Source organism: Lepisma saccharinum, chromosome 17, assembly GCF_977018435.1.
Source record: "Lepisma saccharinum chromosome 17, izLepSacc3.1, whole genome shotgun sequence".
Classification (NCBI taxonomy): domain Eukaryota; kingdom Metazoa; phylum Arthropoda; class Insecta; order Zygentoma; family Lepismatidae; genus Lepisma; species Lepisma saccharinum.
Window position 1 is genome coordinate 17946771 of NC_139245.1, and position 14535 is coordinate 17961305.

The window sequence follows — 14535 nt, forward strand, 5'->3', positions numbered from 1 at the left end:
ACAAAGAAGGGGAACGTAAGAGAGAAAGAGACAAAGGAACATAGTGAAAGAATGAAAGATAGGAAGAGACAAAGGAACACAAAGAAGAGGAACAAAAGAGAAAAGAGACAAACGAGCAGAAAGAAGGGGAACGTAAGAGAAAGAGATAAAAAAACGAAGAAAGGGAACAAAAGACAAGAAGAGACAAAGGAACGCAGAGAAGGGGAACGAAAGAGACAAAGGAACACAGAGAAAGGGAACGAAAGAGAAAAGGGGACAAAGGAACACAAAAAACCGAGAACGCGACACAAAACACGATATACAAAGACAGGGGAAATAGAAGGAAAACAAATGAAAGAAGAAAGGCAAAGAAATTTACCGAAACAAGAGGGAAAAGGAGAGCAAGAAAGAGGTGTAAGAGCATTCAGAGAGAAATAAAGAATATTACCAAGAGTGACAGTAAGGGAGTAGTGTTGAAGCCTGTGAGTATGCAGAATATAGAATAATCTTGAACTCTTAGAAGATACCCAGAGAATTATGAGTGGCCATGTTTTCTCTAGATAATCAAGATAGCAAAAGAAATTCGAAGTTTTCGAGTTGCGAGCATGGAAAATGCAGATGAAAATTTTTTCAAATGGTCAAGGAAGTTAGAATGAGTTTCCATGGATTAGGGATCAAATTTAATGTAAGAAAGGTAGATGAAAGTCCAGGAAGAAGTAAGTGACTGAGAACTGGTTGTAGCAGTAAGTGTAGGTTACCATTGATGGGTCAAGATTACGAAGCGAAAGTAATAAGAAGAATTAGCAAGATAGATAGACCAGAGATGTCTTGGAAGAACAATGGAAGAACGGTTGATAAGTGATAGAAGAATAGTAGGAGGAATTCTCAAATGGAAGGAATAGCAAAAACTGAGTATTTGATGACAGTGATGTGAGACAAAGCCAACAATAGCTGAAAATCTACGGTGTATGGTAATAAGTTAGGATTAGTCCAATCCAAAGGTCTATTTCCCTTTCTGTTACAAGGCGACAAGGAGTTGTAAATCGTTCCTAGCTGCGCTCACAACATACCAGAGTTGACGTGCTAACGCTTCAGGAATCTCATTAACTGTGGCTTCCACGTACAGAAATAAAAAAAAAACGAGGCAGGACAAGAAACAGAAGTCAGTCAACGCGAACATTTCTCGGCATCCTGACGTTGCCTGCGAGGGTAAATGGCTTGTAACGCTCGCCGCTTGAAACAATCGGATGCTGCATCTTCTCTACTCCGGTTACCCTACCAGAAAAAAGAACAAGATCACTGGAGAATCTCGACTGGAATTCAAAATCCCTGGAGAAATTTTCTTGCACGCGATAAGAAACTGTTACGGCCATCACAACAGACCGAGGAGAAATTAAAGGAATCTGTCTTCATTTGGGAAACGCGATGAATGAAACATGAAGCTTAACGCCGATCTCCGCTACGGAAAAGGTGGGAGGAGGAGGCGGGGGGAGAGTTTGATACGTACCAAAAAAAAAAGGAGGAAAGAAAAGCTGGAAAAAGTAATCAGCATTCGTAGCTGGAATTTTAGTATTCCAAAGCTTCCGCGGCTAATGGTTATTCCTTAAGAATATCGCCGGAAAATCACAAGATAGGGTAAGGGTAAGGTGTGCTTGAGGCATACGTAAAGAAAGGATAGAGAAGGACTAGGAAAAGGTGAAAAATATTCAACGTCTGTTCTTAAAGATTGCAAATTCTCCCAGTAAAGACAGCGTAAAATGGCACAACTGAAGGGTGTCTTGATTTGACCGTTTCATTTGTTGTTTTAAGTCCATATTATGTGGACTGGACCTACATGTGCCCCCACCGGGTTGCAAGGCGACGACGTTACCACTACGCCATCGGGGAGGTAAGTGAAGGGTGTGAGGCTAGGTATGGTGTAACCCTATAATTACTATACCATATAATAAGTGGGGCATGAATTAATTGACTGGTTGGATTAATTATGTGGGTGCATCATGGCCGTGCTGTAACACACGGGTCTCCTTCATCGCACAACACGATACCAACTTCGTGTTCTTACGTTAGGCACGGAATTCTCAGCATAAATATAATGCAAATGTATTATTTACGGTAAGGGAACTAAAACTAAATAGCCTAACCCAACAACTTTTGATTTAGCCTAACAATGAAAGCATTCCACGGTGACGTCCGAAAGCGAGGTTGGTATTGCGTTGTGCGATAAGGGACACCCGTAATAGACTAGATACAGAGGAACGAAGCAAAAGAGGAAGAGTTGGAAAAATAGAGAAAGCGAATTGGGGAGAGAGAAGGGGGGAGGATAAATGAGAGAAAAATTGAGAGAGAAAAGAAATGAAAGATAGAGCGTGGAAAACGAGGGAGAGAGGAGAACTCGCTCTCTCTCTCTCTCTCTCTCTCTCTCTCTCTCTCTTAAACCTTTTATTTATTTATTTATTTCGTCTTCTTTCACATGGCGAAGTTAAGGCTGTGGAACCTTTTCTTCCACTTGACCATGTTTACAAAAAAATGAATATGAAATAATTAAAATATTGAAAAAAGAAAGAGAAAAAATATATAAAAATTACAGAGAAATAAAAAAAATACAAAGAAAAATTACATATAAGAATGGTAATTTAACCTATAGATACGGGCACACACACTCACACATTTTTGCCCTTACTCACGTACAAGCAAATACATAACACTACACTTACTTAAGCACAGTCCAACATTACACATACTTAAACAGTCCAAAACGGTATACATTGACGATAATTCATCTTAACTATTACGTTAAATCATTTTTGTGCCTTGCGTTCTTCTATCATTCTCTGATAAACAAATACGTATAGGATAGGAAGGGCTTATAAATGGGAAAAAAGTATTTTGATTAAAACTCATAATGAAAAAAATGAACACCTTAACAAGAATAAAGTCAAATAAAATCTCATTTTTAAGAATATATAATCCTACCTCAAGAGATACATTTTCGTTTCGGAATTTCGAATTCAACTATAAGAAACAACAATGCTCGCTAATTCAACTGGACGCTACAAAATACAACGGTGAAATGAATACAGACACGAGTTAGAATTTCAGATGAAGCAACGGGTGAGATGGTTTGCGTACATTCCTGATATTGACTTATAGGTCGCTATCGATAGTGTTTAAGTATCGATTTCAGCGATGATTTTATTTGCACTCGAACTAGCGTGACATCTAGCGAGTATGTTGTAACTTGTTCTGCTTCTTTTAAACGTTTTAAAATTTTGTTAAGAATTTGTAGGCCTTTTTCTTCTGAAAATATAATCCGCTCGGATAAATATTATTAAAAGAAGACATGTCCGGGGAAAAGAGGACGCGTGGCAACCCGGATGCAAAGATATTGCTGTGTAGACTTTAAGAGAGAAAAACGTGTGCTGGTATTATTTGGTTTTGTGAAATTTTGACAACTGCAATAGAAGAAATGTCATGCAATAGAAATAATATTATGATTTCCATCAATGTTTCTTTTAAAGTGTAAAATATATCAAACAAATATTGGTTTAGCAGTAAACGGGAGAAACCATACAGTATTGGGTCGTAGCTTTTATAGTTTACCCCCACGATTGAGGTGATCTCTTTAGGTCTAATTTTTTCTGCTGTTTCATTTTACCGTGACGAAAGCAGTACCAACGTCACACACTATTATACGAATACATGTGTTTAATGTCAAGCATCTATCGTGTCTGGATAGGTGAAATTCATCTGTGTCAATTACACTCAGTAAAGCATGAAATAATGATACATATTTTTCATACTTTTAACACAACTTAAAGAAAAATAATTACTTACATTACTCCATCCTCGCAAGACATTGCAGTTACTGCGATCCCGGAAACAAATACTCTATGTGATCAGAAGTATCTGGAGACCCACCTGAAAATAAAGTACAAGTTTGGGCAACCCTCCATCGGGAACACTGGGAGTCAATACAGTGTTGGCCCACCCTTAGCCTTGATGACAGCGTTCACTCTCGCAGGCATACTTTCAATCAGGTGCCAGAAGGTTTCCTGAGGAATGGCAGCCCATTCTTCGCAGAGCGCCAAAATGAGAAGAGGTATTGATGTGGATCGGTGTGGTCTAGCACGAAGTCGGCATTCCAAAACATCCCAGAGATGTTCTATGGGATTCAAATCAGGACTCTGCGCAGGCCAGTCCATTAGTGGGACGTTGCTCTCGTCAAACCAATCCCCCACCTGCAGTATGGACGGGTGCTCGGTCGTGTTGAAAGACACAATGGTCATCCCCGAACTGGTGGTCGACGGTAGGCAGCATGAAAGCTGTTAAAATGTCAACGTAAGCTTGTGCCGTGACATTATCATGTAAAGCAACAAGGGGGCCAAGCCCCTTCCAGGAGAAACATGACCACACTGTAACCCCGCCACCTCCGAATTTCACTGTCGGCACTACACAGGCTGGTAGATGTCGTTCACCAGGCATTCGCCACACCCTACCATCGGATCGCCACATTGTGCACTGTGATTCATCACTCCACACAACGGTTTTCCACCGTTCTATGGTCCAGTTTCGACGCTCCTTGCACCACTCGACGCGGCGTTTGGCATTTGTCTGTGTGATGTTTGACTTATGGGCAGCTGCTCGGCCATGGAAACCAAGTTGCCGCACCTTGCGCCAAACAGTAATGCTGCTTGGAGTAGATCCTGAAGCAGCTCGGAATTCCTGTGTGATGGTGGCGATGGTTGATTGACGATAATGCTGTACGGCCCTCTTCAGCACTCGATGGTCTCTGGAGGTCAACATGGGAGGTTGGACTGCACGCTTTTGGGTTGTACATATCCCTTGACTATAACATCGGAAATAGTGGACAGAGGGATGTTTTGGAAGGTGGAAATCTCACACACAGACTTCCTACACAAGTGGCACCCAACCAACTGACCACGTTGAAAGTCTGCGAGTTCCTCAGACCATTCCATACTGCTGTCTCACACTGTCTGCAGACTACTGAGTTCCCTGACTATGTGTTCTATGTGGTAGGTGGCAGTACTGTGTCGCCCTCTATGATAAACACACGATTCGCGGTGTATCCGGATACTTTTCATCACATAGGATAGGCAGGGCTTATAAATGAGGAAAAAAGTATTTTGATTAAAACTCGTAATGAAAAAATGAACACCTTAACAATAATAAAGCCAACTAAAATCTCCATACCTATGTAAAGATATAGCTCTACAGGGACACTCAGTACATTTATGGACAAGACTGCAAAGTTGCATTTACATATGAACTAAAATTTCAAAACATGTTAGAATTCAACAAAGCTTACGTGTTTGGTCTCCAAGTCTCTCTCTTCAAATGCTTTCTCAATGTTTCCAACTCTTCTTCTTTTCTTCGATCCTCTGTATCTAGTAATACGGGTGTCCTTTATCGCACAACGCAATACCAATACGTGTCATAACCTGCTACTAATATTTCCAGTCTTTGAAATTCCTTTATTCGTATAATATTACATCTCACATTTTAGACTTACAACAGAAGCACGTTTCTCTTACATATTTCAGTAAGAAACGGAAAAGAAATAAGAAAAGTGATAAAGGAGAACACTAAAAGTAGTAAAGAGGAAAGAGAATTCTCAACTGAAATGTGGAAAAACGAGAAACATGAGGGCAAGACTGTAATAAAACCCAAGAAGTGTGTTAAAGTAGTGAAAATTAATAACGCAGAAACGCCGTGAGTAATATAAACTTGAAATATGAAGGTAGAAAGGGAAGTAGAGAAGTTGAAAAGGTGGTCGTAAGTTTTGCTCTAAATAAAACCGAAAACTCAGGCCCTCTCTTGGTGGCGAGAAGTTGAAGACCTTCCTCTGTTCCTGCTTAGCTAAGAGACTTACGCTGTCGTGTTGTGGCACGCGGGTTGACAGCTGCAAGGATACTTAGCCGTTTCGCTTGACAACTGCCCCGCTCCCCTCCTTTCCACAACCTCACTGCTGTACATTAAAAGTCTCCCTTGTAAAGTTTCCCTGCTTGTAGACCAAACGCGTAAGCTATCTATCACCCTCTGCCCTACTTCCGTTCAGGTCGAGTGTACCGACATTTCAGGAACAACCTTCGTGGCGGAGTGGTTAGCACAGGGAGCCCGGGTTCGAGTCACGGCACGGGCATGGGTGTTCCTTGTGATTGTCTCTTCATCAGTTTCATCCTCATCGTCGCGATTATCCAAAAGTGGAAGAAAAGGGACCTCATTCAGTCAACCAATCAGAAACAACAAAGTGGAAGGCCATGCTTCACTGGAGTTTAATGTGGTCCGTTCAATTCTGTTCTCTGCTAGAAGTACCAACAGATATAGATAATCACATTACTCGTATATCTAGCGAAGTATGGTAGTGAAAGACACACACATATACATATGATTGATTGATTGATTTGGTGTTACGCACAGTAAAGCTAATCGGGACTGGACCTACAGTTTAAAGTGGGATCCACATATACATATGTACACACAGTCGTACATAAATATATAGCGATGTATTTATGCATTTTGAAGATCTTTAAAGTTAAAATTGTTACACTAAGCTTCTACATGTTAATCAAAGGATGAAGATGAATTGTCCTCCTCCGTAGCCGAGCGGGTTAAGGCGTTCACTCGTCTTGAGATCGTTCGCTGCGGGACGGCGTAGGTTCGAATCCGGCTCTGGTCGGAATTTATTCGGCCTACGTATAGGGCCGGTGGCAACCCACCATCGTGAGGAAATTGGGGAGCTCCGAATGAGTGAGCGGTAACCCGGTCGAGAAGACCTACTATAACGGCTGGGGATACGTCGGGCTGACCCCCAGACTTTTCCAATACTGGTCTAAGATCTCCACGCTATACCAGGTGACGGAGGAACAGTGTGGGAGGGAGACCAGCAGTCGGTAGGTAAGCCAAGGCCCTCACGGGCTGTAGAGCTGCGGATTATTATGTTATTATGAAGATGAATTAACGAAATAGTGATTGATTAATTTTTATTTCACTTTTTTTGCCACTTTTGTTTAATCATAAAGATGAGGATGAGTGATGATACAGCAGAACTTGCAAAGAACACCCACGCTCAGGCCGGGATTCGAACACGGGTCCCAGGAAACCGCTGTGCATATTACCATCATACGAATATTTCACTGTATGAGATTAATGCTAGAGGTGTTGCAGTGAGGATCATGGGGGCCATACTCTCCACTTGTCCCAGTGTTCATAAAAAAAAAAAGGAACGTCAAAGCTAGGAAAAGATGGAAAGATTAGAGCTGACTACTAAAAAGAATACATACCCCCTTTCGAAATCGCGGGCACGCCACTGAGGCGTTAAGTAACAATGCCAAGTACAACATTTTTTCCAGGGCGATCGAAACTGCACAATCACTACTGCACAAAAAGCAAAAATGAGTTAATTATACGTTTTGTTTGTTGTTGGTACTCACCCATTCGTGGGATCAGAAACAATCAAGTTTCTTCAATGGTGCCAACAATTGCGAAATTTGCAAAATTTTCCCATAAGAGTTTGTACTATGATTTAGCCACTCCAAAGGAAGAAAATTGAATGGGATTTAGCATATCCGTTGTGGAAAGAGAATGCTGGAGATTGAAGCGCACGTGCTTGACAGATTCCTGCACACATCTCGGCGGGGAGTTAGCAACCTACCCTGTCCAGAGCTGACTAGAACGTCATTTCCGCATTGGATTAAGTGTCTGTCAGCCCCGACAAGGGCGACATGACAAGTTCCGGAGCAGGAAGTGACCTGGAGTAGATCAGACGGAAATGAATTCGCAGAAGAAGAGATGCTTGGGGACACCGGAGGCAGGTGGTTTGTTTCCAGCGGACGGCCATCTTCCGACAGCTTAAGTAACTGCTCAAGGGGGACGTTACACCACTCTCCCCTTTCTCTCTAAAAAAAACATTTCACTTCCATTCCGAACCAGACATAATCCTTCGGCCTCCAAGATGTCAACTCTATCTTTATAAGTGGAATTTAAAAGATAAAAAGCTTCCTTTCCGCACATTCGGAGCGAGTCGCAAATCTGACGTACTACAGAAGCTACTCCCACTCATAGCTTCTACGCATGTACACATGTACGAATGACGTGGTAGGGAAAGCTCCTCCCACTGGAAGCTTTTCCTTGTTCTGCGCATGTGCAAAGACTACGGCGCAGTTCTCTACGCTCAACGAAGTCATGTGAAAGAATTCAGACTCACTGTCTATAAAGTTCAGTACATTCTAACGGCGTATGGTGAAGCAGGAAGCAGTGTTGCCACATGAAGGGAAATTTCCCTTTTGCTGGGAAATTCGGACCGAAATTTTAGCCCAAAGGGAAAAGGGAATTTCGATGAAAAATACCACAATTGCAGGGAAATTTTAAGGTCATCTGACTACATTATTGCAGTTTATGTTAATTTCGAATTTCATATCCACATTTTTATGTTATTTATTTATTTTGCTATTCCTACTTGTTTCTGCTCCTTTAAGTTTATTGTACGTTGCTTTTATGCATCTTTTGATAAATAGTAACGATGAGGATTAACGATTAAATGGATTCCTGAACAGGATTAAAACCTGGGACATCTGGTCAGGAAGTGATGAAACTGAAATGTGAATTTTTTAAAAAATATTTTTATTCAACGGAATACTTAACTACGTACTACTACTGCTTCTACAACCACCACTAAATGTTGCTGCTACTACTAATTATTATTATTATATAATTTGCTTAGGTGAAGGGAAAAATTTGTCCAAAAAGGGAAATTTTGCCCCTTGGAAAGGGAAATTGTGCCTTCATATTGCGGCAAGACTGGTAGGAAAATCGTAAATGTTGTTGCTATGAAGCAGATGATCAAGTTGTAGCCAATATGCCAAATGAGTGTGAAAATATATCCGACTATTAAATTCAACGCTCTTTTCTATTGTCCTGGACCACACTGGACTTACGCTTTAAGTACAGTCCAAGAGCAAATTCCAATTACTTGCCAGCGTTAGAATTGAATTAGGCACAACTACACTGCTGGTAAGAACAAAATAAAACTAGGCTGTGTTGCTGAGAAACATTCACATCAAAGGTACATGGTAGCACAGATTTAGTGGCTATAGAGGGGCGCCTGAGTGAGGTTTACTTAGAGTTATAGAAAAAGGGAAAGGTACTCGTACATATTTCCACATATGAAGTTGATCTAAAATTGGAGACTGGATTGATTGATTGATATGGTTTATTTAACTTCATTTTTCTCGCACTTTTGGCTAATCGCGAAGATGAGAATGAGCGATGACATGATGATTTTGATGAAGCGACACTCACAAAGAACATCCATGCCCAGACCGGGTTTCGAACCCGGGACCCCTGGCGTCATAGCCCGCTGTGCTAACCACTCCACCACAGAGGTCGTGTTTGCTGTGTCCCAGGAGTCTGTGGAGGAAGCGAACGAAAACACGTCCTCTGCGCAAGTAGTGACTCGAGAAGACTCGACCAATGAACGCGTGAGAGGGTTAGTGAGTGCATGGAGGAGAAAATGCGGCTACAGCTACCAGCCTTTTCAGCATCGCGCACTGCTTGCTCTGCCCATTTGCTTCCTCCCTTTCACCGCTGTTATGCTCCGTGTTACTCCATAGATTCCTGGAGCAGACTACAGGTTGATCCGTTCTTCCCTTAGAACAAGTTTCCGACCCTCAAGTTAACTCATTCCCACTTCAAAATGACGGAACTCATTCTTAAGCTAATGTCATTTTGAAGTTTTCGTTGGAACTGTCAATTCACACCTGAATCGGTTTAATTTAACTGCCCTGAAACGGAAAGTCAAGTTACCATTGTCTTTAATGAACGACAACGAGGAACATCCTGCAACGCATCTAATCCGCCTTACATAGAAGCTGCACGGCTTGCATACACCACAGGATACAGTCAGTTTTCTCTCGTTCTATTAAGATCGCGTTTCACTTTCTGCAACATTAATCTTATCGATAAAAGGACACATACGAAAGAATCTCAGGGACCACTGCAGTGTTTCTCGGCTTGCAAACATTTCCTTAAAGGAACCAGCCCAGCGTGCACTCTTTGTGCATAATTTTAAACCTTTTTTTCGGGCATAAATCGAGCACGTGCTCTCGGCTCTTTTCGTCCGGTAAAGAAGGAAGGTTTTCTGGATCAGCGGGGGATCTTGTCCCTGTAAGATAAATGATCTCGGGGATGTACAAGCGCCAATTTCTCGCCAGCCCTCTCCCACGCCCCCCGGGGAGTTTTCGCACACTTCCTCTCCCTCTGTCTCTTTTTTTTTACTTCTGCGTTTGCGAAACGAAATCTGTGCCCAGTATCTTGGGACGGCGTACCCCAACCACACCAAGAGAAATTCGATTCTTTCCTTCGGTTTAACTGCTATTTCCATTCCCAAGAAGGGTCAAACGAAATTTCGGTAGGTAGATATCGAATCGATACAGTAAAATTTAGATGTATCGATATCGTTAGACTCGTTATCGATATTGAGACGATATCGAACTTCGATATCCAAATCCCATTCTCATGTGTGTACTTCCCTAGTTTCCGCGGATTTCCTCAGGCACTTTAGGCGACTGCTTGTTAAGACCTTTAACGAATGTCAAAGATTTGCCGACCTCCATGACGGAGTGGTTAGCACAGCGCTCGGAGCATGGATGTTCTTTGTGAATGTCCCTTAATCATAATATCATCACTCATCCTCATCTTCGCGAGTAGACAAAGTGGCAGAAAATAGAAGTAAAATAAACCAATTCAAGTCAAAGACTTATTTTCTCGATTACCTTTCTGTTCATTTTTCGTCTTGCCTTTTCATCGCATGACGGTTAACATAAGATTACAATTAACCGACGTTAAGTCAGTGCATCATTATTACGCTTACAGTTCCAGAAAGGTTCGCTTTCAAGCACCATAATTGATTGAATGATTTAGTTTATTTTACTTCGCGTTTTGTGCCTCTTGGCTAATTTGCGAAGATGGGGATGAGTGATGAAATGATGAAATTGATGAATGGACATTCACAAGCAAGCCCGATCGGGATTCGAACCCGGGACCCTTGGCGTCGCAGCGCACAAGCACCATAAAAATAATTACAACACCATTAAGCCTTGTTTCCATGATATGAAAAACTAAATATGCTGACCAAGTCAGAAATTTATTTTATTATAAAACATAAACTAAACGTAACGTTTCAACCTTCTAGCAAGGTCTTCTTCAGACTCTCCACCAAGAGCAAATGTGCCATTTTCTCACTAGAGAAAAGAGGCCAAGGAAATAGAGAAGAAAGGTGAAGAAGACACAATGAACTGGAATGGAGGACTGAAGATAAACAAAGAATGGAAGAAGGTGTTAGAAAGAGTGGAAAGGACAAGAGAGAAAGTGGAGAAAAGAAGGAAGAAGAATGAAGGAAAAGGAGCGTGAGATAAAGAGTCCAACCACATTCTACATGAAAGAAAATGTTTAGCCTTTTAGGTGAAAGTACAGTTGACAAGGGAAAGCCACCTGCTAGAATGGTTCAGAACAACTTTCTAATAGTATGGAGGGGAGTAATGTTTGTGTATATATATCGTCCTGTTTTTGTATCTTGTTACATTTGTACTTGGTGCAGAGTCTGAAAAAGACCTTGCTAGAAGGTTGAAACGTTACGTTTAGTTTATGTTTTATAATAAAATAAATTTCTGCCTTGGTCAGCATATTTAGTTTTTCATAATAATAATATATTGAAAAGATTGGATTTGTGCACAATATCCTGTCGGTACTAACTTTCTACTTTATGTTGATTGGCAAACACGAAAATATTTTAATTTGCAACGTTCGTTTAAGTTCACTTATGGCACGGGGACCAAAGAGTTTCCCAAATGTACTCAAACTTGGCATGTACTCGTACATACGTATCTCTCAGCCTTTTTGGACTTGGTTAGGTACAAACGTTATCTTATATTACTTCTCATTGGTTTTCTAGGATCAGTCTTCAATAGTTCAAGTTTCTTAGTTTACAAATTTTTTAAGATGTCAAACCTTTCGCCGATAAAGTTTTTCGCCTTTCACACATACATTTCATAGGCTGATATAGGGCCTAACAAAATGTTGTACAATTTGACGACCAAGTTTTCAGTTTTGCTACTACGTTTTCAACTTTGACGACTAGGTTAGAAGTTTTAGAAGTCAAATAGAGCCCATTTATCAAGATGCCGTCGGTATCACCGTTTTTCATATATCCTAAAGGGTGTCTCAGAAATATTTAAGTATTTGAATCCGTCCTCTTGGGGCAATTCGCACATTAAGGAGAAATGAGATAGATTGCAAACGCTTGGCAACATTGTTAATATTTAGTTTCCATTGGAGCGGTTTACGGGGCAGCAACGTGCTTTTTGTGTTTGTGCGTTTTATAAAAATAATAATTCATATGTTGTTGTGCGTCGTTTGTACTGGCATCATTATCTTCTGAGCGCTACTGCCAAATGATTAGGACTTTTTAAACTCCTGCAATTCTGAACCATGATGGCTACAACAGAAACACGTTTTTACAGCAAGAAAACCTCACGTCACCAATGAATCACTGAATGCTCTTCAACAGTTATTCCCAGATAGTATCATCAGTCTCAGAGGGGTCATTAACTGGCCACCGAGAAGTCCCAATATGCCACCAGCAGATTTTTTTTTTATTTGGGGGTTACCTTAAGAGTGAGGTATACACCCCAATGCCACAAAATTTGAGATAATTGAAGCAAAGAATTACAGATGAAATCAATGCTATTCCTCGTGCAATACTTCGGCGAGTGATCGAAAACTTTTTTTTTGTTGTTAAAAAAAAATAACTAAATATGCTGACCAAGGCAGTAATTTATTTTATTAGAAAACATAAACGAAACGTAACGTTTCAACCTTCTAGCAAGGTCTTCTTCAGACTCTGTACCAAGTACAAATGTAACAAGATACAAAAACAGGACGATTTATATACACAAACATTACTCCCTCCAGACTATTAGAAAGTTGTTCTGGAACATTCTAGCAGGTGGCTTTCCCTTGTCAAAGAATGGAAGAAGGTGTTAGAAAGAGTGGAATGGACAAGAGAGAAAGAGGAAAGGAGAAGGAAGAAAATTGAAGAGCGTGAGATAAAGAGTCCAACCATATTCTAGATGGAAATAAATATGTTTAGCCTTTCAGGTGAAAGTACAGTTGACAAGGGAAAGTCACCTGCTAGAATGTTCCAGAACAACTTTCTAATAGTCTGGAGGGAGTAATGTTTGTGTATATATAATGTCCTGTTTTTGTATCTTGTTACATTTGTACTTGGTACAGAGTCTGAAGAGACCTTGTTAGAAGATTGAAACGTTACGTTTAGTTTATGTTTTATAATAAAATAAATTACTGCCTTGGTCAGCATATTTAGTTTTTCATATCATGAAAACAAGGCTTAATGGTGTTAAAAAAAATAAGTATTTATTTTAATAGTTTTAAAAACGAAAATATTTCTGAGACTCCATATTTTGAAGCCTTGATTTAGTAACTGTCCTGCAAACATGATCCAAGACTGAAGCGATGTGTCGTCTGTTAAAAAGTAATCATAATGCATTACAATCCCGTGACAGAGAATATGCGATTTGTGACTACCATTTATCCTGAGGCAATGTTGTAGTCTTAGCCAGGTGTGTCAGACTATCTCGTCGCAAGTCATTCCTTTGTCCTTTTCATATTGAAATTTTTTGTAGGGAGCTTCTGAGCGGGTAATCGACATGTCCGCGGGCTGTGACAATATACGTGACACGCTAGCCCAGGAGGCTCTTCAACGGTAGAATAACAAACGGATTTCTGATGAAAGCTAGGAAAGGACTCTTGCACGTGTGTGTAATTATATCATCGGAAATTAAACGGAGGAAATGGAGAAACAGCCGAAGGCGGACTGTTTTGTGGGAACGCAAACGAGGTTGAGAGGAGCGGGGGAGAAGTGGTATTAATCTCCTGACTTTCATTGCCATATCATTTTTATATGCTTACGAGAAGGCTTGAAGCTGGTAGCAATAAGAGGAAAGAAACAAAAAGGGAGGAGGAATAAATGAACAGAGAAAGGAAAAAGAGACAGAAAGAATAGGTTAAAGGAAGGTGACTATCCAATAAAGTTAGAAAACAAGAAAGAAATAGGGAAGAAAGAGAGAGAAGAAAGACAGGCAGGAAAGAGAAGTAAGAGAGAGGCAAAGAAACGCAAATAAAGAGAACGAGAGAGAGTAAAGACAGAGAACACAAAGAAAAAGGCAACGAAAGGGAAAAAGACAGAGGAACACAAAGAAAGTGAACGGAAGAGAGAAAGGAACACAAAGAAGGAAAACCATAGAGAGAAAGACACAAAAAGAAACCAAAGTAGAAGGAACGAAAGAGAGGACACAGAAACAAAAAAGAGGAAACGAAAGAGAAAAAAGAGAGAGGAACACAAAGAAAGAGGGAACGAAAGAGGAAAGAGACAATGGAACGCAAAAAGTAGGGATTGAGAGAAAAAGATTAAGGAACACAAAGAAAGAGGAAACGAAAGAGAAAAGGGGACAAAGGAATACA

General features: G+C 40.6%; 1 protein-coding gene across 1 annotated transcript in view; it reads left to right on the forward strand.

Annotated features, from left to right (window-relative positions):
• LOC146001557 (uncharacterized) overlaps positions 1-14535 on the forward strand; it is a 497775-nt gene that overhangs the window by 101855 nt on the left and 381385 nt on the right. The window lies entirely within an intron of this gene.